The sequence below is a fragment of the Bos grunniens genome, chromosome 21 (genome assembly GCF_055505025.1).
Source record: "Bos grunniens cultivar Pamir isolate PY7600 chromosome 21, Bosgru_T2T1.0, whole genome shotgun sequence".
In the NCBI taxonomy this organism is placed as follows: domain Eukaryota; kingdom Metazoa; phylum Chordata; class Mammalia; order Artiodactyla; family Bovidae; genus Bos; species Bos grunniens.
Window position 1 is genome coordinate 25584309 of NC_141185.1, and position 25505 is coordinate 25609813.

General features: G+C 48.2%; 3 long non-coding RNA genes and 5 other non-coding genes across 17 annotated transcripts; 4 read left to right on the plus strand and 4 right to left on the minus strand.

Moving 5' to 3' along the window:
• Positions 1-1545: 1545 nt before the first annotated feature.
• Positions 1546-1635, minus strand: TRNAY-GUA (transfer RNA tyrosine (anticodon GUA)). The gene is given in 2 exon segments: positions 1546-1581; positions 1599-1635. It is a non-coding gene; the product is annotated as a tRNA-Tyr (tRNA).
• Positions 1636-4417: 2782 nt separating this feature from the next.
• On the plus strand, positions 4418-4581 carry LOC147349275 (U1 spliceosomal RNA). Its single transcript, XR_015150649.1, has one exon. It is a non-coding gene; the product is annotated as a U1 spliceosomal RNA (small nuclear RNA).
• A 239-nt stretch (positions 4582-4820) lies between these two features.
• LOC147349276 (uncharacterized) lies at positions 4821-9722 on the plus strand. Its single transcript, XR_015149756.1, has 3 exons — positions 4821-6277; positions 6809-6927; positions 7855-9722. It is a non-coding gene; the product is annotated as an uncharacterized LOC147349276 (long non-coding RNA).
• Positions 7936-8025, minus strand: TRNAY-GUA (transfer RNA tyrosine (anticodon GUA)). Its single transcript is given in 2 exon segments — positions 7936-7971; positions 7989-8025. It is a non-coding gene; the product is annotated as a tRNA-Tyr (tRNA).
• A 969-nt stretch (positions 9723-10691) lies between the features above and the next one.
• Positions 10692-23561, plus strand: LOC147349278 (uncharacterized). Of its 3 annotated transcripts, none has more exons than XR_015149765.1 (3): positions 10692-10830; positions 11397-11456; positions 22276-23561. It is a non-coding gene; the product is annotated as an uncharacterized LOC147349278 (long non-coding RNA). The 3 variants fall into 3 exon arrangements; XR_015149766.1 differs by having other exon boundaries at positions 10700-10813; positions 22276-23491; XR_015149767.1 differs by lacking the exon at positions 22276-23561 and adding an exon at positions 12050-12186 and having other exon boundaries at positions 10716-10830.
• On the plus strand, positions 10887-11050 carry LOC147349279 (U1 spliceosomal RNA). Its single transcript, XR_015150660.1, has one exon. It is a non-coding gene; the product is annotated as a U1 spliceosomal RNA (small nuclear RNA).
• Positions 19015-23986, minus strand: LOC147349280 (uncharacterized). Of its 8 annotated transcripts, none has more exons than XR_015149764.1 (3): positions 23843-23986; positions 22436-22511; positions 19015-20401 (listed from the first exon to the last, which is right to left on the minus strand). It is a non-coding gene; the product is annotated as an uncharacterized LOC147349280 (long non-coding RNA). The 8 variants fall into 8 exon arrangements; XR_015149758.1 differs by having other exon boundaries at positions 22436-22550; positions 23823-23967; XR_015149757.1 differs by having other exon boundaries at positions 22436-22550; positions 23589-23957.
• LOC147349281 (U1 spliceosomal RNA) lies at positions 23603-23766 on the minus strand. Its single transcript, XR_015150682.1, has one exon. It is a non-coding gene; the product is annotated as a U1 spliceosomal RNA (small nuclear RNA).
• Positions 23987-25505: the final 1519 nt, after the last annotated feature.

Below are 25505 nucleotides of genomic sequence, written 5' to 3' on the forward strand. Positions count from 1 at the left end.
CAGTTCAAAAACATCAATTCTTCGGCCCTCAGCTTTCTTTCAGTAAAAGTTCAGTAAGGTGGGCCCTAATCCAGTAAGAATATTGCCCTTATAAGAGGAAAATGCTGTGTAAGGACAGAGATATATAATGCCATGTAATGACAAAGGACAGATTGCAGTGGTCTTGTAGTGGTGGTCTTGCAGTGACTTGTAGCTGCAAGTCACGGATTGACTGTTACCTCCAGAAGCTAGGAAAAAGCAAGGACAGAGTCTACCCAGAATCTCAGAGGGAGCATGGTCCTGCTGACACCTTGAGTTTGGATTTCTAACTTTCGTAACTGTGAAAAAATTAATTTCTGTTGTTTCAAACCACCCAGATTGTGGTACTTTATTATGATAGCCCTATCAAGTTAATCCAGTGTCCTCCTGTGGGCATCACATTGGCAGCATGTGAAGCCAGTTTGTTCAGTTACTGATGGTGTTAACATTCATTATTTGGTTAGGGTGGTGTATCAGTCATTTACTGCTGTGTAACAAATTACTCTAAAACTTAGCAATTTAAAATAGTAACCATGTGGGTGACTTCCTTGGTCCCGTGGTTAAAAATTGCAGAGAAACTAAGCCTAGGCAATGGTGACTAAGACCTGACTCAGGCAAATAAATAAAGTGATTAATTAATTTAAAAAATAGCAACCATGTTATTTGCCCACCATCCTTTGGGTTATCAATTGCAGTTGGGCTCAGCTGGGCTGCTCTGTGGCATTGACGTAGGCTCACTTATACAGCTGCAGTCAGCTTGTCGGACAGTTGAGGCAGGTTGGTCTAAGGGCCTCAGCAGACATATTTCATCTTCACTCCCATATTTCATCCTCCAATAGGCTAAGTCAGACGTCTCATGGTGGTCTCAGGACAGCAAATAAGAGCAAATCCTGATAAGCAACTACTTTTCAATCTTCTGTTTCCATCGCATTTACTGTTCCATTAGCAGTGGTTCCGAAGATCTCCGGGTGGTAGCTCTGCTCCACAAATAGATTAAGATGGTTGGGAAGGTTTTCTGTCTCCCCGAGTCTGCACCTGCAGAGACTATATGAAAGACAGGGACGGAGAGACAGAGGTTGGGAGGTTGAAGCATTATGACTGGGAGTAACAGAGACTGTGACCTTCCTTTAGGGGGCAGAGCTGGGGGCTGAGCCGGCATTGAGGGGGTTTCAGAAAGGGTGCCCTGCTGTCCCTGACTCTGTGACGGCCTGGGTGCTTGTTGGCCGCGCTCCAGGGCTTTTGGAGCGCAGCTGCTGTTTGCTGGGCCTGGGCGAGAGTGGGGGTGGGAAAGCGAATAAAAGCCCGCGGCGGAGGCCACCGCGCTGTGGGCCTGTGTGCGGCCTATGGGCAGGAGACGGCGCAGGCGAGTCCCCAGGCCACGGCCAACGCGGGGTGTGCGGGTGTCCCCGAAAGGCTTTCCCGCCTCTGGCCAAGAAGGAAGGTCGCTGCGCTGCCGCAGGGTGTCGGGCGGGGCAGAGGCGCCGGGGGCGGGGTGCCTTTCTCTGGGGAGCAAAAGCAACCAGCACCTCCTTCGAGCCGGAATCGAACCAGCGACCTAAGGATGACCACAGGTGTCGGATCTACAGTCCTCCGCTCTACCAGCTGAGCTATCGAAGGGTGCGCGCCACCAAGTGGCCGGGGACCTTACTTTTCCCAGAAACGCTGCAACACCACACTGGGACGCCCGAGGTGAGACCATCCGGGCTGGTCGGAAACCCCTTTGAAGAGAGCGTTTAAGTGCCCTTTAAGTGCTCTTCAAGTGTCGTTAGTTCAAAATACTCCTTTGAATAAAATGGTATTATTTGCTGTGGCACGTTGTGCCGCCCTTCAAAGCCAGTATCATCTTGCCTGCACTCCGCGGATCGCCTATGGATCTCCCTGCTTTCGCTCTATCACCTTTACAGCCAGAGTGACCTTCTCTCCTTTTCTAGGAGTGTGGGAAAGAGGGTTTAGATGAAGCCGCTTCTCTTCTGGAAACTTCTGGTTCACTCAGACTTGAACCCTTACAATGGTCTACAAGACCCTCAGTTCTTGTCTCCACACAGTCACCTCTCTCAGGTTCGGTACCACTCTTAAATTTTGTTCTGTATTCAGGACCTCCTTGCTATTCTCCAGACCCACTGGTCTAGCTGACCTTTTGCTAGGGATGCTCTTCCCAGACAGCCCCGTGACTAGCCCCCTCCTCCCTCCAGTCTGCTCACGTTGTCACCTTCGCCAGGGAGCCTTTCTGACCTCCGAAATCAACACAGCAACCTGCCTCCTTATAGCAACTCCCATCCCCTTTTCCTCCTTGGTTTTTTCCTTTTTTTTCTTTTTCATAGCTCTGGTCGCACAGAGTCGGACACGACTGAAGTGACTTAGCAGCAGCAGCAACATACTAATTAATTTACCTACTGTGTCTCTTGTCAATTTTCTCCCACCCCACACCCCTTTCTCTAAGTAAAATATGAGTATCAAGAGGCCTTTTTGTTGCCAAATTCCTGAACAGTGTCTGGCATGGGGTATTCAACACATAGTTGTTGAGTGGAAAAGTGCCCAGTACTGTCAAAGAGAAGATCAGGATATAAAAGAAGGGGCCAGTAGCCAGGGTTTGCCCAGGGGGATGTGCAGAAGTATCTTCTTTGGTCACAAAATAGAGCAAGGTAGCAACCCCTCCAAACCATTTCCTGCACTAAGAGACTTGACCAGACTCAAGCCTGGCTTTCAGCAGCATAAGGTCCTGTCCCTGCCTTGACCTCCACCCCCATTAAAATGTCTGTCTGATCCCAGACATAGAAAACAAACTTATGGTTACTAAAGGGGAAAGGTGGGGAGAAGACAGAATTGGGGATTAACATATCCACACTACTATATATAAAACAGATAAAGAGCACCTACTGTATAGCACACAGGACTATACTCAATATTCTGTAATAACATGCGAATAGAGTCTACAGTATATATAATATATATAATCCTGTCTCAAAAAATCTAACACCTGACACAGGGCCCTGATCTCCGTTTTTTCTTTCTTTCTTTCCTTTGGCTTCTGTATGCTGCATTTTAGTTCCCTGGCCAGGGTGACCCCTGCCCCCATGCAGAGCTCAGAGTCTTAACCACTGAAGCGCCAGGAAGGTAGCCTAACTGCCCTTTGTTAGAGCATTTAACAGGGTTTGCAATTGTAAAGATGGTTCTCTTACGGCCCAAAGGGTCTCTCTCAAAGACTGGGACCCATTCCTTTGAAATGTAAGCAAGAAGGATAGGGCCTCTGTCTCCCACTTTCTGTGCGAGGACCCATCCCAATTTCAGTAACTGCCCGCTGACAAACACGGCTGGCCTGACTCTCTACTGACCAGCTCTGTGGTTTTTCACTGCTGCCTCTTCTGAGTCCCCTCCCCCTCATCCTCCCTTTAAAACGCCCCAATCCCCTCCCCCATTTCGGAATGGAGCTCGGTCAGCTCTTTCCCCTGCTGTCAGTATTCACTGAATAAAGTCTGCTTTCAGCACTTTCTCTACGGTCTGCTGTGTTTCTCTTTGACCGAGTCAGATCGGAAAGGACCAAAGGACACCTGGGGGGCCAATCAGTGTCTGCCCGTTGGGGCAGCAGGCGGGGGTGGGGGTTGGGGTGGGATACGGGGGCGAGGCCCAAGGGCAAGGGCTCCTGACCCCGAGCACCGCGCTCCGGGAGCCCCCGCCTGGTGCGGTGGAGGCGACTGCTCGCGCTCTCACCTGGTTTTCTCTTTGCAACAGAATCCCGAGTTTTCCTTCCAGCATCACTAGGATAGGCTACATTATCCGAAGCACTTTCGTCACTTTTATTTAGAGAGACACCGTGAATAAACATAACCACGCTTTCCTATTAAGGAGGCTTTAGTGCTTAATGTCAACCGGTAAATAGGTCTTTTCTGAGCTTTCCATGACTAGAAAATGAGTTCACACAGACGACTGCAAAAAAGGCCTGATATTTTCTTCTTGCTGAAAGGAAGGAGAGACCAGACTCGAGTCCAGACCCACCCCTCAACTGAGGGGCACTGCGGTCTCGTGTTTTCCTAGGTTCCCACTCCAGGTCCAGACGGGTCGCCGCTCGCCCACGCGTTCCCCTCATGAGACACCGGCGAGTCTCGGGTGGGGTTAGTAGGTCCCACGCCCCCGCGTGGAAGAACAGGACATCCGGGGCATCCCGGCAGGGGGCGTGGCGTATGTAGATGAGCGGCGCGCGGAGGCTGCTGGTCCCGCTCCTCCCGGGCCTCGGTGTCCTGCGTGTGCACACGCGGAGGTTCCTGAGGTTGTTCCTCGGGTGAGCGAGGCCGGGCCGAGGGACGAGCAGGAGCTGAGTGTGCGGAGGTGGTGCGAGGGAAGTGACCGTGCGTGCAGAGTGGGGCGAGCTCGAGGGTGGTGGGCGGTGGGTGGGTAGCAACTCATACTTACCTGGCAGGGGAGATACCATGATCACGAAGATGGTTTTCCCAGAGCGAGGCTTATCCATTACACTCCGGATGTGCTGACCCCTGCGATTTCCCCAAATGTGGGAAACTCGACTGCATAATTTGTGGTAGTGGGGGACTGCGTTCGCGCTTTCCCCTGATTAATCTGGTTTATCCAATAGAAGAATATGGATAACTGCGTATTTGTGTTTTCTAGTGTTTTGTTTCTTCTGAAAATACTTTCTCTAGTTTACAGTTTTGTGATTTTTTGGTTAGCAGAGTAATGAACAGTTTTGAGTTGTGTTTTTGGCTTTATCTCATTTTTTTTTCAGAGATGCTTTTGCAAACATTATTTTTCCAAGAACTGTGGGGTTTTTTTCAGCGTTACCCGGTCAGGTGGAAAAAGAGGTTCCTGTTTGATTAAAGATCTCTCGAAACAAGTTTTGCAGTTTGTAGTATTAAAAAGGTCAGGGAAAGACAAATACAATATATGTAAGTCATTTATTGATTGTTTCAGTCATGCCTGACTGTGCGGCCACTTGTACGGCAGCAAGCCCGACTTACCTGTTCTTCACTATCTCTGCTCATCGGGTCGGTGGTGCAATCCAACCATCTCATCATCGTCCTGTATGTCACCTCTTTTTCTCCTGCCTTCAACCTTTCTCAGCATCAGCGTCTTTTCAAATGTATCAGCTCTTCGCATCAGGTGGCCAAAGTATTGAAGCTTCAGCATCAGTCTCTCCAATGAATATTTAGGGCTGATTTCATTTAGGATTGATTCGTTTGATCTCGAAGTCTAACGGACTCTCAAGAGTCTTCTATCACTTACATGTGGAATCTGAAAAAAAAAAAAAGCTTTATAAAACGAAAACAATCACAAACAAATCTGGGAGGCAGGGATAAACTAGGAGTACGGGATTAATAGGTAGAACACTGTATAAAAAACAATATACTAAAAAACAAAAAAATAATATACTACATAGCAATTGAACTATATTCAATACCTTATAATGGAAAATAATCTCAACTGTACACCTGAAATTAACACAAGATTGTAAATCAACTAGTTTAATACATTAAAAAAAAATTTTTTTAAGAACCTGGAGGGAATTCCCTGGAGATCCATGTTTAGGACTCCAGGCTTTCACTGATGGGGTAGGACATCAGTCCCTGATAAAAGAACTAAGATCCCTAAAGTTGTGCAGGCCCCACCAAAAGGCAGATTTTTTACATGTACAAGAGAACCCCCAAAGGAAGATGGACTGTAGCCTGCCATGAGATTCTTCCGGCAAGAATACTGGAGTGGGTTGCCATTTCCTTCGCCAGAGGATCTTCCCGACCCAGGGATCGAACCAACGTCTCCTACATTGCACGCAGATGATTTACCAACTGAGCTATGAGGGAAGCCCTAAAGGAAGATAAATAGCCCCCAAAGTGGCTAAGTGCTTCCGTTTATTGGCCCTGGCTCCTTTTGCTGGAGAATGATAATTAGAAACTAAAATGAGTCCTCTTGTTGATGAATACTGGTGTGTCATTGCTATTAAGTCCTGTACCTATTTTACTCAATGGATTATATTCCATTATCATCATTACCCTGATTTGGCAATGGGACTCCTTTGAAACTGGCTCCTGTGAGCTTGATATGCCCCCAAATCAGTCACCGTACATTTCTTCACTTTTCGGCACATCAGCACTTTTCCAGGTTTGCATGTTCCACTACTAAGAGCCTCAGTTCCCGTGGAAGCTGATGTGCCCCTTCGCCCTCCTGCCCACCATGACTTCTGGTCGCAGCGAGGCTTCCTGTGAAGTGATGGAGAAGGCTATCAGGCTCAGAGCATCCAGGCTTAACCAGGCCTGTAGGTATCCAGTCTTGGCTGCCTTCCTTCGCCCACCTACCCCAATTCCTGGGCATAAGGGGCTGCTTCCTGGAAGAGGTCAAGGTTCTGTGGGCTTCCTGGAGATGGGGCTGGAATCCAGAGGGAGGGGCAGAAGGCACGGGTGTCCAGATTGGACTCTACAAACATTTCAGATCCCATTGGTGTGTGTCCACCACCCAAGATCGCTAGCCCACCCAGCAAAAGTCCTCCAGAGGCACAGCAAGCCACAGTGAAGTGGCCTTCCCTCAGCCCAGTGTGTTGCCACTCCCTGACCAGGCAGCGGGCACCTCTGCCCCTTTGAGGTTGGGGGACAGTGCCTCAGAGCACCCCTGCCAGTTTCTGTGACACCCGGACCAGAATAGTTGGCCATGCTGGTAACCAAAACCCACACCCCTTCCCACTTCCCCAAACCCAGGTCCCCATGGATTCTACACCTCCACATCCCTTCAGGAATAGATCCAACAAAAGCCTAAGGTTCTTTCTTTTGGCCCCATCTGCTGGTCTTTACAGATGGTATCATTCGAGGCTGGGGTCTCTGCATCCGCAGAGCAACGGACCTTTCTGGAAGGGCACCGGTCAGACTGCAGCAGCACAGCCCTCTAGGCCGGGGCAGACTCCAAAGACTCCAGGTCGGCGCATATTAGCAGTGGGACGATTAGAAGGGCTGAGACCAACAGGGTGGGTGGGTGGGTGGGGGTGGGTTGACCACAGGAGTTTGCCAGGAGAGGAAGACAAAGCAGAAACACAGTCTCCGGTTTGAGAGGCAGTTCAGTTCAGTTCAGGCGCTCAGTAGTGACAGACTCTTTGCGACCCCATGTACTGCCGCACGCCAGGCTTCCCTGTCTATCACCAACTCCTGGAGCCTACTCAAACTCATGTCCATTGAGCCGGTGATGCCATCCAACCACCTCATCCTTTGCCTTCCCCTTCTCTTCCTGCCTTCAATCAGAACCAGAACCAAAAAAGGCCTCAGGGGTCGGGGACGGCAGCCCCGGGCCCCTGAGGTTTCAGAGAGCCACACTGCCATCGGCTGGTGAGTTTGGGTGGAGCAGGGGCTTAGGGGACGAGGAGGATCACGGGAAGGGGGCTCAGCTCACCGGAGGGCCCGCACCAGCTGCTCGAAGGCCTCATCCACGTTGAGGCGCAGTTTGGCAGAAGCTTCGAAGTAGGCCACGTGGTGGGAGGCACTGAAGGTGGAGGCTTCAGATCGGGGGACCTGGGGCGCGAGGTGGGGATACGGAGGAGTCAGGGGCCTGCAGTCAAGGCTAGTCCCAGCCGGGGGTGGGGGGAGGCAGAAAGACGCACTGTGTGCTCTAACTGGGGTAACATACTGCGGAGGCTCAAGTGTAGAGTCCTCTGAGATGGACTCCACCTGTAAGCAGTCTCTGGAGTTTCCCTCCCACAGGAAGGGAGGGAGAAAGTACCACTCCCTGCTGTTCTCTGTACCCACACCCAAACCAGTCTGTCCCCAAAGTGAAGCTGCTCCTTCTTGATGACAATCCAGCCCATTTCCTTCTGGGTGCTCTCTCCACTTCAATCTCTTTCTCCCAATTTAGCCTTAAGGACCCAGCACTAAAGTTAGCCACCTGGTGAGAACCTCCCCTGCTTTTCACTGGGGAGCAAAAGCAACCAGCATCTCCTTCGAGCCGGAATCGAACCAGCGACCTAAGGATGACCACACGTGTCGGATCTACAGTCCTCCGCTCTACCAGCTGAGCTATCGAAGGGTGCGCGCCACCACGTGGCCGGGGACCTTACTTTTTCTGGAAATGCCTCAACACCACACTGAGACGCCCGAAGTGAGGTCGTCCGGACTCGTCGGAAGCCCCTTTGAAGAGACCGGTGTGCTCGCCGCCAGGGCGCCAAGTGCGGGTGCGAGGTCCCGGCAATCCTGCAGGGTGGCTGCGGCCCGGCCTTTGTGTCGGCCGGCATCGGGGCAGCGAGTTTCAAGATGCCTCGTTTTCTCTCCGCCGTCCCTCTTTCTACAAGTGGGGACCGCTCCCTGAAAGCGCGGAAGAGAGCTAGGGGAGAGGCGTTGGGAAATGGATGCGCGCGTGGGGTGCGGGAGGCCGGGCCAAGGAGAGGGCACCGCGGAGCCGGCTGCCAACCGCCTAGCCAGCCACCTGGTGCTCTTTAAGTGCCGTCAGTTCAAACTACTCTTTTGGTCAAAATGGTATTATTTGCTGTGGCACGTTGTGCCGCCCTTCAAAGCCAGTATCATCTTGCCTGCACTCCGCGGGTCTCCTATGGATCTCCCTGCTTTCGCTCTGTCACCTTTACAGCCAGAGTGATTTTCTCTCCTTTGCTAGGGGAGTGTGGAAGAGGGGTGGGGGTGGGATGTGGAGGGTTTAGATGAAGCTGCTTCTCTTCTGGAAACTTCTGGTTCACTCAGACTTGAACCCTTACAAAGGTCTACAAGACCCTCAGTTCTTGTCTCCACGCAGTCACCTCTCTCAGTTTCGGTACCATTCATAAATTTTGTTCTGTATTCAGGACCTTCATGCTATTCTCCACATACTGCTCTGTCCTTTTGCTAGGGATGCTCTTCCCAAACAGCCCTATGACCAGTCCCCTCCCCCCCCACCCCAGTCTGCTCACATTGTCACCTTCTCCAGGGAGCCTCCCCTGACTACCGAAATCATCACAGCAACCTGCCTCCTTATAGCAGTTCCCCATCTCCTTTCCTTCCTCGATTTTTTTTTTCTTTTTTCATAGCTGTTAACATCTAACATACTAATTAATTTGCCTACGGTGTCTATTGTCAATTTTCTCCCACCTCCACACCCCTTTCTCTAACTAAAATATGACATTTTAGTCTAAAACATTTTGCCTTACACCTAAAACTAACACAACGTTGTAAACAACTATATTTCAATTAAAAATAAATTTTAAATTCCTCTCTGAGAAAGTCCGACACCTGACACAGGCCCCTGTCATCCTTTTTCTTTCTCTTTTGTCCAGCGCTATGCTGCATTTTAGTTCCCTGGCCAGGGTAACGCGTAAGCCCGCATTGGGCGCTCAGAGTCTTAACCACTGAAGCGCCAGGAAGGTCGCTTGACTGCCCTTTGTTAGAGCATTCATTTAAAAGGGCTTGCAATTGTGAAGATGGTTCTCTTACGGCCCAAAGGGTCTCTCTCAAAGACTGGGAGCCATTCCTTTGAAATGTAAGCAAGGATAGGGCCTCTGTCTCCCACTTTCTGTGCGAGGACCCATCCTAACTTCAGTAACTGCCCGCTGACAAACACGGCTGGCCTGCCTCTCTACTGACCAACTCTGGTTTTTCACTGCTGCCTCTTCTGAGCCCCCTCCCCCTCATCCTCCCTTTAAAACGCTCCGATCCCCTCGCCCGTTTCGGAATGGAGCTCGATCAGCTCTTTCCCCTGCTGTCAGTATTCACTGAATAAAGTCTGCTTTCAGCACTTTCTCTACGGTCTGCTGTTTCTCTTTGACCGAGTTAGATCGGAAAGGACCAAAGGACACCTAGGGGGCCGCTCAGTGTCTGCCCGTTGGAGCAGGAGGCGGGGGTGGGATGCGGGGACGAGGCCCAAGGGCAAGGTTTCCTGACCCAGAACACCGCGCTCCGGGAGGCCCCGCCTGATGCGGTGGAGGCGACCGCTCGCGCTCTCACCTGGTTTTCTCTCTGCAGTAGGACCCCGGGCTTTCCTTCCAGCGTCACTAGGATAGACTACATATCCCGAAGGACTTTAGTGACTTTTACTTAAAAAGACACCGTGAAGAAACGTTACCACGCTTTCCTATTAAGGCGGCTTTAGGGCTTAACGTCGAAGGCAATGGCAACCCACTCCAGTACTCTTGCCTGGAAAATCCCACGGACAGAGGAGCTGGTAGGCTGCAGTCCATAGGGTCGTGAAGAGTCGGACACAACTGAGCTACTTCACTTTCATTTTTCACTTTCATGCATTGGAGAAGGAAATGACAACCCACTCCAGTGTTCTTGCCTGGAGAATCCCGGGGACAGGGGAGTCTGGTGGGCTGCCGTCTATGGGGTCGCACAGAGTCGGACACGACTGAAGCGACTTAGCAGCAGCAGCAGCGCTTAACGTCAACAGGCAAATAGCTCTTTCCTGAACTTTCCATGACTAGAAGATGAGTTCAGAAAGGGGAGGACAAAAATGGGCTAACATTTTTTGCTGAAAGGAAGGTGAGACCAAACCCGAGCCCCGACCCACCCCCTCAACTGCGGGGCACCGCGAGCTCGCGTCTTCCCAGGTCCCCCCTGACTGGTCGCCAGTCGCCCACGCGCTCCCCTCACGAGACACCGGCGAGTCTCGGGTGGGGTTAGTAGGTCCCGCGCCCCCGCGCGGAAGAACATGACATCCGGGGCATCCTGGCAGGGGGCGTGGGGTATGTAGATGAGCGGCGCGCGGAGGCTGCTGGTCCCGCTCCTCCCGGGCCTCGGTGTCCTGCGTGTGTACACGCGGAGGTTCCTGAGGTTGTTCCCCGGGTGGGCGAGGCCGGGCCGAGGGACAAGCAGGAGCTGAGTGTGCGGAGATGGTGCGAGGGAAGTGACCGTGCGTGCAGAGTGGGGCGAGCTTGAGGGTGGTGGGCGGTGGGTGGGTAGCAACTCATACTTACCTGGCAGGAGAGATACCATGATCACGAAGGTGGTTTTCCCAGGGCGAGGCTTATCCATTGCACTCCGGATGTGTTGATCCCTGCGATTTCCCCAAATGTGGGAAACTCGACTGCATAACTTGTGGTAGTGGGGGACGGCGTTCGCGCTTTCCCCTGAGTCTTTTTTGGTCTTAAAGACAGCTGGTACAAATGGGTCTCACGTGTTTGTATTTTGGAGTGGAATCTTTGTTTATGTTGAATAAGCTAGTAATCTTAAAAAACGTACGCAGGTGTGAGAATTGTGTTCTTGGGGAAAAATGGGAAGTAACTATAGGAAATAGGAGTATATACTTTTGTTGAATGGTACCACGGACTCACTACATCTGCGTTTGCTTGAATTCTAGGAGTTTGTGAAGTACGATTGAACAATTGAGCTGAAATATACGTATTCTGACACTTTTGTCACATGCTTTGCTAGGTTATATGATCTTTTGCTTTTTAACCTTGTTAATTTGTTTTGTAGAGGCAATGGCACCCCACTCCAGTACTTTTGCCTGGGAAATCCCATGGACGGAGGAGGCTGGTAGGTTGCAGTCTATGGGGTCGTTAGGGTCGGACACGACTGAGCAATTTCACTTTCACTTTTCACTTTCCTGCATTGGAGAAAAAAATGGCAACCCACTCCAGTGTTCTTGCCTGGCATCCCAGGGACGGGGAAACCTGGTGGGCTGCCGTCTATGGGGTCCCACAGAGTTGGACACGACTGAAGCGACTTAGCAGCAGCAGAGGTTTTTCAGGGGTTTTCAAGGCAAGAATACTGAAGTTGTTTGCCATTCCGTTCTCCAGTAGAACATATTCTATCAGACCTCTCCAGCATGACCAGTTTGTTTTGGGTGGCGGGATTGCTTAGTTTCATTGAGTTAGGCTGTGGTCCGTGTGATCAGATTGGCTGGTTTTCTGTGATTAAGGTTTCAGTGTGTTTGCCCTCTGATACCTTCTCGCAACACTTGTCTTAACTTGGCTTTCTCTTACCTTGGACGTGGGGTATCTCTTCACGGCTGCTCCAGCAAAGTGCAGCCGCTGCTCCTTACTTTGGATGAGGGGTATCTCCTCAGGGTAACCCCTCCTGACCTTGAACGTGGAGTATCTCCTTTCAACCCTCCTGCACCCGCGCAGCTGCTGCTCCTTGGACGTGGGGTTGCTCCTATTGGCCGCCGCCCGTGACCTCAGGTGTGGGATAGCTCCTCTCCGCCCCCACCCCTGACCTCGGAAGTGGGGTAGCTCCTCTCGGCCGCAAGATGGTTAAACAGTGGAAACAGTGTCAGACTTTATTTTGGAGGGCTCCAAAATCACTGCAGATGGTGACTGCAGCCATGAAATTAAAAGATGCTTACTCCTTGGAAGGAAAGTTATGACCAACCTAAGATAGCGTGTTAAAAAGCAGAGACATTACTTTGCCAACAAAGGTCCGTCTGGTCAAAGCTATGGTTTTTCCAGTGGTCATATATGTATGTGAGAGTTGGACTGTGAAGAAAGCTGAGCGCCGAAGAATTGATGCTTTTGAACTGTGGTGTTGGTGAACTTTTGAGAGCCCCTTGGACTGCAAGGAGGTCCAGCCAGTGCATCCTAAAGGAGATCAGTCCTGGGTGTTCATTGGAAGGACTGGTGCTAAAGCTGAAACTCCAATACTTTGGCCACCTCATGCAGAGTTGACTCATTGGAAAAGACCCTGATGCTGGGAGGGATTGGGGGCAGGAGGAGAAGGGGACGACAGAGGATGAGATGGCTGGATGGCATCACCGACTCGATGGACGTGAGTTTGAGTAGACTCCGGGAGTTGGTGATGGACAGGGAGGCCTGTCATGCTGCGACTCATGGGGTCGCAAAGAGTCGGACACGACTGAGCAACTGAACTGAAGGTTTTTCTTTTAAGCTTTCTAATTTGCCTGCCATCGAGTTGTTTTCTATTGCCTGATACTCCCCCCACCCCGCCCCCCAGCCCAGTAAATAGCAGTTGTGTATTTGGCAGCAGGAGAAAACCTCGGAGCTAAAGACTGACTTGTACTTTTGAGATGTTTGAGGCGAAAAGGGCAAGTTCTGTGTCTGTGCAAAGAAGGCTTAGCAGTGAGTGAAGGTGATGAGCTTCTGTATAGCAGTGGGGTTGGCTTCTCTGGACAGGAGCGGATCGTGAACAGGTTCTAATCTGGTGCTGCAGGTATTAATAACTTGGTTGTGAGGTTTGGAAGGACTCGTTGGATGGGACCGGGTTCTGTAAGTTGCCAGTCATTTGCTCGTCCTGGAGGGTTGGCGGGTAGAGAGTATATAATACACAGCCATGGACAAATTCTAGGCTTTCAGAAGGGGCTGGGACAGCATTATCCCCACTGTCAAGATGTAGGCATGTGATGACAGCGAAGACCTGTTTATGAAGCCCTTCCAAAACAAGGGGCTTGTGCTTCTAATGGACTCAGAAGACCAGGCAAAACCCTGGCCATTTGCTAAGGTTTTTCATAAGTGCTGTATAGAGTCTCCTGACTGCCCAGGAAAAAAAAGGAGACTGCCACTGTAAGACTTGGAATCACAATCCTGATGTGCACCTTTCCTCTAGTGATAATGTTGCCCTTCCCCATCCTGATAGCTCAGTTGATAAAGATAAAGCTATCAGGCAGGCTTCCCTGATAGCTCAGTTGATAAAGAATCTGCCCGCAATGTGGGAAACCTGGGTTTGATCCCTGGCTTGGGAAGATCCCCTGGAGAAGTGAAAGGCTATCCACTCCAGTATTCTGGCCTGGAGACTTCCATGGACTGCATAGTCCACAGGGTTGCAAAGAGTCGGACACGACTGAGAGACTTTCACTCACTTCATCATCCAAGTCAGTTCTGGCCCAGGCTCTCCGGCCCCATAGGCACTGGGACATGTAACGTGTAATGGAAGATGAATACTAAATCAGAAAAAAAAATTCCCCTGTGCAAAAAAGGGAAAGATACTTACTCCTCTCTTTCTCAAACTGTTTATTCTTTTGTTTCTGTTTTGGTCTGTGCCAGACTTAGTTTTGGCTTGCGGGCTCCTTGTTGCAGCGTGTGGGATCTAGTTCCCTAAGTAGGATGGAACCCAGAGCCCTGAATTGGGAGTGTGGAATCTTAGCCCCTGGACCAATAGGGAAGTCCTCCCCGTTTCTTAAAAAACGTGCAAATACATGTTCTCTCCTTTTGAGATACATAGATACATAGTGTTTTTAACAGCTAAACAAATCTTTTGTCAGTGTTGCAACCTAAGAATGTTTGTTTTGGGCCTTTGAAGCCATCTTTTTGAAGTGTGAACATGAAGGAAATGCTCCATCTCCCTCTACCTCAGGGAGTTTAGCTAAAGTGGCTGGCTCCATGTTGTAATGACCTGCTTGCCATGGAGATACGAGTTTTATTTCCTTTTGGATAAAGGCACACGGATGGCCACTCCAATTACCAGTTGAATTTAGAATGAACTGTGTAGCAAATGGTGCTGTCAAGTCCTCCTATTGAGGACAAGTTCTTGAAGACGTATATGTAATGAGTTGTATCTGCCTGCCTGTATAACAGGCAACATTCTTATTGTTATGGGGTGAATTGTGTCATTCCCCCTGCCCCAAGATTCATATATTGAGGCCCTGGCCCTCACGTGACTGTATTTGGAGACAGGGCCTTTAAGGAGGTAAATTAAGATTAAAATGAGGTCATAAAGGTGGATCTCTTAATTCAATATGACTGATGTCCTTAATTGGAGATGTGAGGGACAGCTGCAAGCCAAGAAGAGGCCTCATGAGAAAGCAAAGCTGCCAATATCTTGGTCTTGGATTTACAGCTCCTCAAACTGGGAAATGTTCGTATTATTCAAACCTCCCTGGCAGTCCATGATGTTTTATTACGGCGGCCCAACTGAATGATATCCTGTCTTTGCAGTCTATTTGGTGCATTTCTTGTGATGTACATTACAATGTGGTTTAGTAGTTTTTCAGTAAAAATATTTTCTTTCTACTTTCGTGGAGAGGATTCCCTGGTTTGACAGGAGATGGTATTCTCAATGGTCTGGCATCGAGGACAAGTGTTGGTTTGGTGGTTCTTGACTTGACTGAATCGGGTAAACGTCTTGTGGTCTCACAACAGTCAGGTAAGAAAAGACCCTGAGTTATTTTAATTTAAAAGTCTCCCTTTTAGGACTTCCCTGGTGGTCCAGTGGTTAAGACTCCATGCTTCCAGTGCAGGGGGCATGGGTTTGATCCCTGTTAGGGAAACTTCTGCATGCCATGTGGTGTGGCAAAAAAAAAAAAAAAAAGCCCTTTTTCAGCCCTCTGCTCTTTTCAAATTCTAGCTGGAGGAACCACCCGCTTCAATATCAACATATTAAGTAAGCATGGGTAACATAGGTTCTAAAATTCTCAGGATCACTATTAGCATTGAAGGTAAAAGAAATATGTCTGTGTGTGTGTGTGTGTGTGTGTGTGTGTGTGTGTGTATATATATATATATATATATATATATATATATATATATGCCAGCTTCCCTGGTAGCTCAGATAGTAAAGCATCTGCCTACAATGCGAGAGACCCGGGTTCGATCCCTACGTTGGAAAGATCTGCTGGAGAAGGAAATGGCAACCCACTCCAGTATTCATGCTTGGAAAATCCCATGGACCGAGGAGCCTGGTAGGCTAGAGTCCATGGGGTCGCAAAGAGTCGGACACGACTGAGTGACTTCACTTTCACTTTTCATTACTCTCATCAGGGCTTCCCTGGTGGCTCAGATGGTAAAGCGTCTGCCTGTAATGAGGGAGACCTGCGTTTGATCCCTGGGTCAGGAAGATCCCCTGGAGAAGGAAATGGCAACCCACTCCAGTTCTCTTGCCTGGAAAATCCCATGGATGGAGGAGCCTGGTAGGCTACAGTCCATGGGGTCACAAAGAGTCAGAAATGACTGAGCGACCTCATGCATATCTATCTATCTATCTATCTATCTATATATATAGTCACTCAGTCTGTGGCTCAGATCATGAACTCTTTATTGCCAAATTCAGACTTAAATTGAAGAAAATAGGGAAAACCACTAGACCATTCAGGTCTAAATCAAATCCGTTATGATTATACAGTGGAAGTGAGAAATAGGTTTAAGGGCCTAGATCTGATAGAGTGCTTGATGAACTATGGATGGAGGTTCATGACACTGTACAGGAGACAGGGATCAAGACCATCCCCATGGAAAAGAAATGCAAAAAAGCAAAATGGCTGTCTGGGGAGGCCTTACAAATAGCTGTGAAAAGAAGAGAAGCGAAAAGCAAAGGAGAAAAGGAAAGATATAAGCATCTGAATGCAGAGTTCCAAAGAATAGCAAGGAGAGATAAGATTGATCGCTTCCTTAGCGATCAATGCAAAGAAATAGAGGAAAACAATAGAATGGGAAACACTAGAGATCTCTTCAAGAAAATTAGAGATACCAAGGGAACATTTCCTGCAAAGATGGGCTCGATAAAGGACAGAAATGGTACGGACCTAACAGAAGCAGAAGATATTAAGAAGAGGTGGCAAGAATACACAGAAGAACTGTACAAAAAAGATCTTCACGACCCAGATAATCACGATGGTGTGATCACTGACCTAGAGCCAGACATCCTGGAATGTGAAGTCAAGTGGGCCTTAGAAATCATCACTACGAACAAAGCTAGTGGAGGTGATGGAATTCCAGTTGAGCTATTCCAAATCCTGAAAGATGATGCTGTGAAAGTGCTGCACTCAATTTGCCAGCAAATTTGGAAAACTCAGCAGTGGCCACAGGACTGGAAAAGGGCAGTTTTCATTCCAATCCCAAAGAAAGGCAATGCCAAAGAATGCTCAAACTACTGCACAATTGCACTCATTTCACACTCTGGTAAAGTAATGCTCAAAATTCTCCAAGCCAGGCTTCAGCAATATGTGAACCATGAACTTCCAGATGTTCAAGCTGGTTTTAGAAAAGGCAGAGGAACCAGAGATCAGATTGCCAACATCTGCTGGATCATGGAACAAGGAAGAGAGTTCCAGAAAAACATCTACTTCTGCTTTATTGACTATGTGAAAGCCTTTGACTGTGTGGATCACAATAAACTGGAAAATTCTGAAAGTGATGGGAATACCAGACCACCTGACCTGCCTCTTGAGAAACTTATATGCAGGTCAGGAAGCAACAGTTAGAACTGGACATGGAACAACAGACTGGTTCCAAATAGGAAAAGGAGTACGTCAAGGCTGCATATTGTCACCCTGCTTATTTAACTTCTATGCAGAGTACATCATGAGAAATGCTGGGCTGGAAGAAGCACAAGTTGGAATCAAGATTGACGGGAGAAATATCAATAACCTCAGATATGCAGAGGAGAAGGCAATGGCACCCCACTCCAGTACTCTTGCCTGGAAAATCCCATGGACGGAGGAGCCTGGTGGGCTGCAGTCCATGGGGTCTCCAGAGTCGGACACGACTGAGCGACTTCACTTTCACTTTCATACATTGGAGAAGGAAATGGCAACCCACTCCAGTGTTCTTGCCTGGAGAATCCCAGGAACGGGGAAGCCTGGTGGGCTGCCGTCTATGGGGTCACACAGAGTTGGACACTACTGAAGTGACTTAGCGGCAGTAGCAGCAGATATGCAGATGACACCACCCTTATGGCAGAAAGTGAAGAGGAACTCAAAAGCCTCTTGATGAAAGTGAAAGAGGAGAGTGAAAAAGTTGGCTTAAAGCTCAACATTCAGAAAACTAAGATAATGGCTGCTGCTGCTGCTGCTGCTAAGTCCCTTCAGTCATGTCCAACTCTGTGCGACCCCATAGGCGGCCTCCCACCAGGCTCCCCCGTCCCTGGGATTCTCCAGGCAAGAACACTGGAGTGGGTTGCCATTTCCTTCTGCAGGAAAGTGAAAAGTGAAAGTGAAGTTGGTCAGTCATGTCCGACTCTTAGGGACCCCCCATGGACTGCAGCCCACCAGGCTCCTCCATCCATGGGATTTTCCAGGCAAGAGTACTGGATTGGGGTGCCATTGCCTTCTCCGAAGATCATGGCACCTGGTCCCATCACTTCATGAGAAATAGATGGGGAAATAGTGGAAACAGACTTTATTTTTTTTGGCTCCAAAATCACTGCAGATGGTGACTGCAGCCATGAAATTAAAAGACGCTTACTCCTTGGAAAGAAAGTTATGACCAACCTAGATAGCATATTCAAAAGCAGAGACATTCCTTTGCCAGCAAAGGTCTGTCTAGTCAAGGCTGTGGTTTTTCCAGTGGTCATGTATGGATGTGAGAGTTGGACTGTGAAGAAAGCTAAGCACAGAAGAATGGATGCTTTTGAACTGTGGTGTTGGAGAAGACTCTTGAGAGTCCCTTGGACTGCAAGGAGATCCAACCAGTCTCTTCTGAAGGAGATCAGCCCTGGGATTTCTTTGGAAGGAATGATGCTAAAGCTGAAACTCCAGTACTTTGGCCACCTCATGTGAAGAGTTGACTCATTGGAAAAGACTCTGATGCTGGGAGGGATTGGGGGCAGGAGGAGAAGGGACAACAGAGGATGAGATGGCTGGATGGCATCACCAACTCGATGGACATGAGTTTGAGTGAACTCTGGGAGTTGGTGATGGACAGGGAGGCCTGGCGTGCTGCAATTTATGGGGTCACAGAGTCGGACATGACTGAGCGACTGAACTGAACTGAACTACTCTTCAATTTCTTGGAAGTGTTTTACTCTCCATCTGGTGATAGCATAGTAGAAACCCGGTTTTTTGGGCCACCTTTCTACTTGTTCCTTTTCCTCCATGGTTCTCATATAGAACAAGTTCTCTGACTTGAGAAACACGTATTATTTTTTTCTCCTTTTAAAGTACAGGGGAGACCTGCTGTACATATTAAAAGCTATCATGTCCTATGCTATAGATGCCATGTTAGTGGAGCTCCTTGGAGAAAAAGACCCCTAATTTGGTAACTATGTACCTCCTGAAAGAAGAGATGGATGGCCAAGAGTGACTATCTCACACTTCACTGGAAAAGCCCTCCAAACAGACAAATCCATGTATGGGGCTGGGCCTTAGCAAATGACGACACTTTTTTAGTTTGAGATAGAGAACAATTAACAAAACTTAACAATCAAATTAAGGAGAAAAAAGAGAATTTTATTCTAGTCAAACTGAGGATTATAACCCAGGATAAGCTCTGAGAAAGAAATCCAAGGCACAGTCACATATATTTTTCAGAACAAAGAATCATACATCAAAATAACATACTGACATTTTACATAAAGTTCACCAAAGATGCATAGTTCAGGTAAGCATGTACAAATCAGGCAGCAAGCCACCATACCCTTTGACACAGCTGGGAAAGAATGCCAGTCTTCTGAGAAGTTACATCGCTGTTGTCAGAAGAAAGGGAGAAAAAAAATGATCTTTATGGCCCAGCAGGCATTTCCACCTCTAAGGAGATCTGGTTAATGTATAATACACATCACACACTAGGGAGGGCCCAATATGGGCAGGGACTATGTTATGCTTAAATTTTTTTGTCCTGTTTATACATTCAGTTCCATCAGAATCAATAATTTACCAAAAGGATAAGCTATGGTCAGGTATAAAACAATATCCTTTGTCAAGAATTCAATTAAAAGGGGGCTTCCCTGGTGGCTCCGTGGTAGAGGATCTGCCTGCCAGTGCAGGAGACACAGGTTCCATCCCTGGTCAGGGAAGAAACTACATGCTGTGGAGCAACTAAGCCCGTGCGCCACTACTGAGCCTGTGCTCTAGAGCCCATGAGCCACAACTACTGAGTCCATGAGCTGCAACTACTGAAGCCCGCGTGCTAGAGCCTGTGCTCCAAAACGAGAGAAGCCACCACAATGAGAAACCCACACAGCAACTCAGACCCAACACAGCCAAAAACAACTAAGTTTTAAAAAAGAATTCAATTAGAAGGAATAAACCAGTTTTTAAAAAATTAGAAAAATGAGAATTTTAAAACAGCGCTCACCTTGTAAAGAAGTAACAAATTTGATAATTGACTAATATGTAGATTTATACAAGATCTCAGAAAAATTAATTTATTATTCCATTAATGTTAAGGCCTGTAAGCTTCTGCTGCTGCTAAGTCGCTTCAGTCGTGTCCGACTCTGCGCGACCCCATAGACGGCAGCCCACCAGGCTCTGCCGTCCCTGGGATTCTCCAGGCAAGAACACTGGAGTGGGTTGCCATTTCCTTCTCCAATGCATGAAAGTGAAAAGTGAAAGTGAAGTCGCTCAGTTGTATCCAACTCTTCGAGACCCCATGGACTGCAGCCTACCAGACTCCTCCATCCATGGGATTTTCCTGGCAATTTTAACCCTGAAGTTATCCTGACTTCAGTACCATCGTCTGCGAGGTTTATCTGTGTAGTTGATCTGAGTTCTGGTTATTTTTCTGTCCCGCTAATGGCAGAGTCTTTGTTTTCAAACACAGAGTCCTATATTGATGGCAAAGGATTCCTCAAGGGTTTCAGGACTCTTCTATTTTCTGTAGGAAAAAAACAGAAATTTATGGGAAAACTTACAGAACTATGTCCCAGCAGAAGGGTCTGTAATTGTAGATGATTTTCTAACAGTCTCCTAAAGGACACTGGAAAACCAACACCTCAGCTTTGTTCCAGCTCCTTGCTTCACAGAGAAACAAGGCCTCACTAGACAAATTGTAGGATTGTGAAACAGAAGTAAAATATTGCGGATTCATTTTGATATATGGCAAAACCAATACAATATTGTAAAGTTAAAAAATAAAATAAAAATAAAATGGCAAAAAAATAAATAAATAAAATATTTAGGGTATGTTGTCAATCGAAGGCTGCAAAGTGTTACAAGCTAGGAGTCACCTAATTTTTCAGTGAAGCATCTAGTACAAAAAAGAAAAGAGTTTGGGGTCAGGTACAAGCACTAGTCAGGTAGGGACTTCCCTGGTGGCTTAGCGGTAAAGAATCTGCCTGCTATGCAGGAGACCTGGGTTCAATCCCTGGGTCAGGTAGATCCCCTGGAGAAGGAAATGGCAACCCACTCCAGTATTCTTGCCTGGGAAATCCCATGGGCAGAGGAGCCTGGCGGGCTACAGTCCATAGAATCACAAAGGGTTGGAAACAACTGAGCGACTAAACCACCACCAGCACTAGTCAGGTACTTAGATGGTAGGTTTCAGCTTTTCCAGAGGCAAAACTTCTGACAAAGCACTTCGTGGGAATTCCCCAGATCAGATTCAGTTGCTCAGTCATGTCTGACTCTCTGCAACCCCATGAATTGCAGCACGCCAGGCCTCCCTGTCTATCACCAACTCCTGGAGTTCACGCAGACTCACATCCATCGAGTCAGTTATCTACTGGTTTGGTCCCTAGAAAAAAGATTTTGAAGAAAAATCAGCTATTTCCCCCCAACTTTGGGTATTCCAATTTTTAGAAAGAAAACTTTTCACTTATTTTGTTATGAAAACAAAGTTGTGTTAATGGAATTTTAAGTCAAAAGTTGGGATTAGGCTATAAACCTAATAGTATGGTTCTCAGTTCTTGGTTTCAGTGTCCTGGAAGTGCCTACTTGTGTGCTTTTCAGCTGCAGCAGCAGCTGCCACACTTTTTGAAGGCTCAAACCCTGACCTTGGGTTGCTTATTTGCTATCAAAGTGAAAGAGAAAATCAGTTGGATTCATATTTCCCATGTGAAGCCAGTTAAATACCTTAGGAAAACCAAAGGGTGATTTACACAAGAACTTGACACTTAAATTTTCTGGAATAACTGACATTGGAACTGAGCTGTACTGAAAAGGTAATGATTCTTTCCTACAGATACATGTTTCCAGTCAATGCCACTTTGCACTCTCAGAAATGGTTTGTATTGAAGTTGAACAGCTGTCATTGGTGATTATTGGCAGAGCACTTTTTATAATATCAAAATAAATCTAACTTGAATCCATGTCCTCAAGCGCTAAATTTGACATGAAAACAATTTTAATTGAGTACAATGTTGTGTTAGTCTACTGTACAGCAAAATGACTGTTATATATACATTTTAAAATATATATTTGTTCCAGTCAATGTAAGTACTTGACTTAAATATGAGGTTAACTCTAAAAGCTGACTTAAATAAAACCCAACATTCAAAAAAACTAAGATCACATGGCATCCAGTCCCATCACTTCATGGCAAATAGATCGGGAAAAGTGGTAACAGTGACAGATTTTATTTTCTTGGGCTCCCAAGTCGCTGGAGAGGGTGTCTGAAGCCACAAAATTAAAACATTTGCTCCTTGGAAGGAAAACTATGACAAACCTAGACAGCGTATTAAGAAGCAGAGACATCACTTTGTTGACAAAGGTCTGTATAGTCAAAGCTATGTTTTTGTTTTTCCCCACTAGTCATTTATAGATGTGGGAACTGAACGATAAGAAACATCAAGCACCAAAGAACTGATGCTTTCAAACTGTGGTGATGGAGAAAACTCTTGAGAGTCCCTTGGACTGCAAGGAGATCAAACTAGTCAACCTGAAAAAAAGAAAGTCAATTCAGAATACTCACTGGAAAGACTGATGCTGAAGTTGAAGCTTCAACTTGGTCCACCTGATGCAAAAAACCTGATGCATTGGGAAAGAACCTGATGCCGGGAAAGATTGAGAGCAAGAGGAGGAGGCAACTGAAGAATGAGATAGTTACATAGCATTATCGATTCAATGAACAAAAACGAGTTTGCTCAAACTATGCTCAATGTGTTAAGGGACAAAACACCTGACATGTTCATAGTAATAGACACGACACACCAAGTCTCAAATAGCTCAAACACTGCAGACTTAAAAGAACATCTGAAATAGTCAAAAACTCAGATATGCTCTATCACTTGTTCAAGTGAACAAGTAAAACATTTTACTTCGCAAAATCTCTCACTGCCTTAAAATCTGTTTAACAGAAATTAAAAAATAGTTCACAAGTATTAATTTTATGTTTATCACAATCCTGAGAACAGTTCAGTTCAGTCGCTCAGTCGTGTCCGACTCTCTGCGACCCCATGAATCGCAGCACGCCAGGCCTCCCTGTCCATCACCAACTCCCGGAGTTCAGTCAAAGCCAGTCTGTCGCGTCGGTGATGCCATCCAGCCATCCCATTCTCTGTCGTCCCCGCCCAACATCCCGCCGCCCCATTCTCTGTCGTCCCCGCCCAGCATCCCGCCGCCCCATTCTCTGTCGTCCCCGCCCAGCATCCCGCCGCCCCATTCTCTGTCGTCCCCGCCCAGCATCCCGCCGCCGACCCCTCCCAGCATTATGATTTTTTCCAGTGAGTTAACTTTTCCCATGAGGTAGCCAAAATACTGGAATTTCAGCTTTAGCATCATTCTTTTCAAGAACACCCATGGCTGATCTTGCCGTCCAAGGGGCTTTCAAGAGTCCCCACACTACAGTTTAAAATGCATTAACTCTCCGGCGCGCAGCTTTTTTCCACAGTCCAACTCTCACATCCGAGCATGACTACTACAAAACAAACCTTAACTACACAGACCTTTGCTGGCAAAATAATCTGTTTCTGAATATAATGCCGAGATCACTCACAAATTTGTAAGGAATAAACGTCTTAAAAGGAAATTGGTAAAAACTAATTTTTATATTACCCATTATTTGAAAAAAATTGTAATGTCACAAACTGTAAGAAAACCTGAAAACGTTTAAGCCTATTATTTACAACACTTATAGTATCAGGAGAAAGCGCGAACGCAGTCCCCCATTACCACAAATTGCGCAGTCGAGTTTCCCGCATTGGGAGAAATAGCAGGGATCAACACATCCGGAGTGCGATAAATAAGTCTTGCTCTAGAAAAACCACCTTCGAGATCATGGTATTTCCCCTGCCAGGTAAGTATGAGTTCATGCCCACCCACCGCCCACCACCCTCGAGCTCGCCCCACTCTGCACGCACGGTCACTTCCCTCGCACCACCTCCGCACACTCAGCTCCTGCTCGTCCCCGGCCCGGCCTCGCCCACCCGGGGAACAACCTCAGGAACCTCCGCGTGTGCACACGCAGGACACCGAGGCCCGGGAGGAGCGGGACCAGCAGCCTCCGCGCGCCGCTCATCTACATAACCACGCCCCCTGCTGGGATGCCCGGATGTCATGGTCTTCCAGGCGGGGGCGTGGGACCTATTAACCCACCCGAGACTCGCAGGTGTCTCGTGAGGGGAGTGCGTGGGCGAGTGGCGTCCAGGCGGGGGGGGGGGGTACGTGGGAAGACGTCAGCTCACGGTGCCCCGCAGTTGAGGGGGTGGGTCGGGGCTGGGGTCTGGTCTCACTTTCCTTTCAGCAAAATATCAGCCCATTTTTGCCCTCCCCTCTCTGAACTCATCTAGTCATGGAAATTTCAGGAATAGAACTATTTGCCGGTTGACGTTAAGCCATAAAGCCGCCTTAATAGGAAAGCGTGGTAATGTTTCTTCACGGTGTCTTTTTAAGTAAAAGTGACGAAAGTGCTTCGGGATAAATAGCCTATCCTAGTGATGCTAGAAGGAAAGCCCGGGGTCCTATTGCAGAGAGAAAATCAGGTGAGAGCGCGAGCGGTCGCCTCCACCGCATCAGGCGGGGGCTCCCGGAGCGCGGTGCTCGGGGTCAGGAGCCCTTGCCCTTGGGCCTTGCCCCCGCATCCCACCCCCCACCACCCCCGCCTGTTGCCCCAACGGGCAGACACTGAGCGGCCCCCCAGGTGTCCTTTGGTCCTTTCCGATCTGACTCGGTCAAAGAGAAACACAGCAGACCGTAGAGAAAGTGTTGAAAGCAAACTTTATTCAGTGAATACTGACAGCAGGGGAAAGAGCTGACCGAGCTCCATTCCGAAATGGGCGAGGGGATCGGAGCGTTTTAAAGGGAGGATGAGAAGGAGGGGCCTCAGAAGAGGCAGCAGTGGAAAACCAGAGCTGGTCAGTAGAGAGGCAGGCCAGCCGTGTTTGTCAGCGGGCAGTTACTGAAGTTAGGATGGTCCTCGCACAGAAAGTGGGAGACAGAGGCCCTATCCTTCTTGCTTACACTTCAAAGGAATGGCTCCCAGTCTTTGACAGACGCTCTGGGCTGTAAGAGAACCATCTTCACAATTGCAAGCCCTTTTAAATGAATGCTTTAACAAAGGGCAGTCAAGCGACCTTTCTGGCGCTTCAGTGGTTAAGACTCTGAGCGCCCAATGCGGGGGGCGGGGCACGGGTTACCCTGGCCAGGGAACTAAAATGCAGCATAGCGCAGACAAAAGAGAAAGAAAGAAAAAGGGATGACAGGGGCCTGTGTAAGGTGTCAGACTTTCTCAGGAATTTTTTTTCATAACTTTTTAAATTGAAATATAGTTGTTTCGGAGAAGGCAATGGCACCCCACTCCAGTACTCTTGCCTGGAAAATCCCATGGACCGAGGAGCCTGGTAGGCTGCAGTCGATGGGGTCGCTAAGAGTCGGACACGACTGAGCGACTTCACTTTCACTTTTCGCTTTCATGCATCGGAGAAGGAAATGGCAACCCACTCCGGTGTTCTTGCCTGGAGAATCCCAGGGACGGGGGAGCCTGGTGGGCTGCCGTCTATGGGGTCGCACGGAGTCGGACACGACTGAAGCGACTTAGCAGCAGC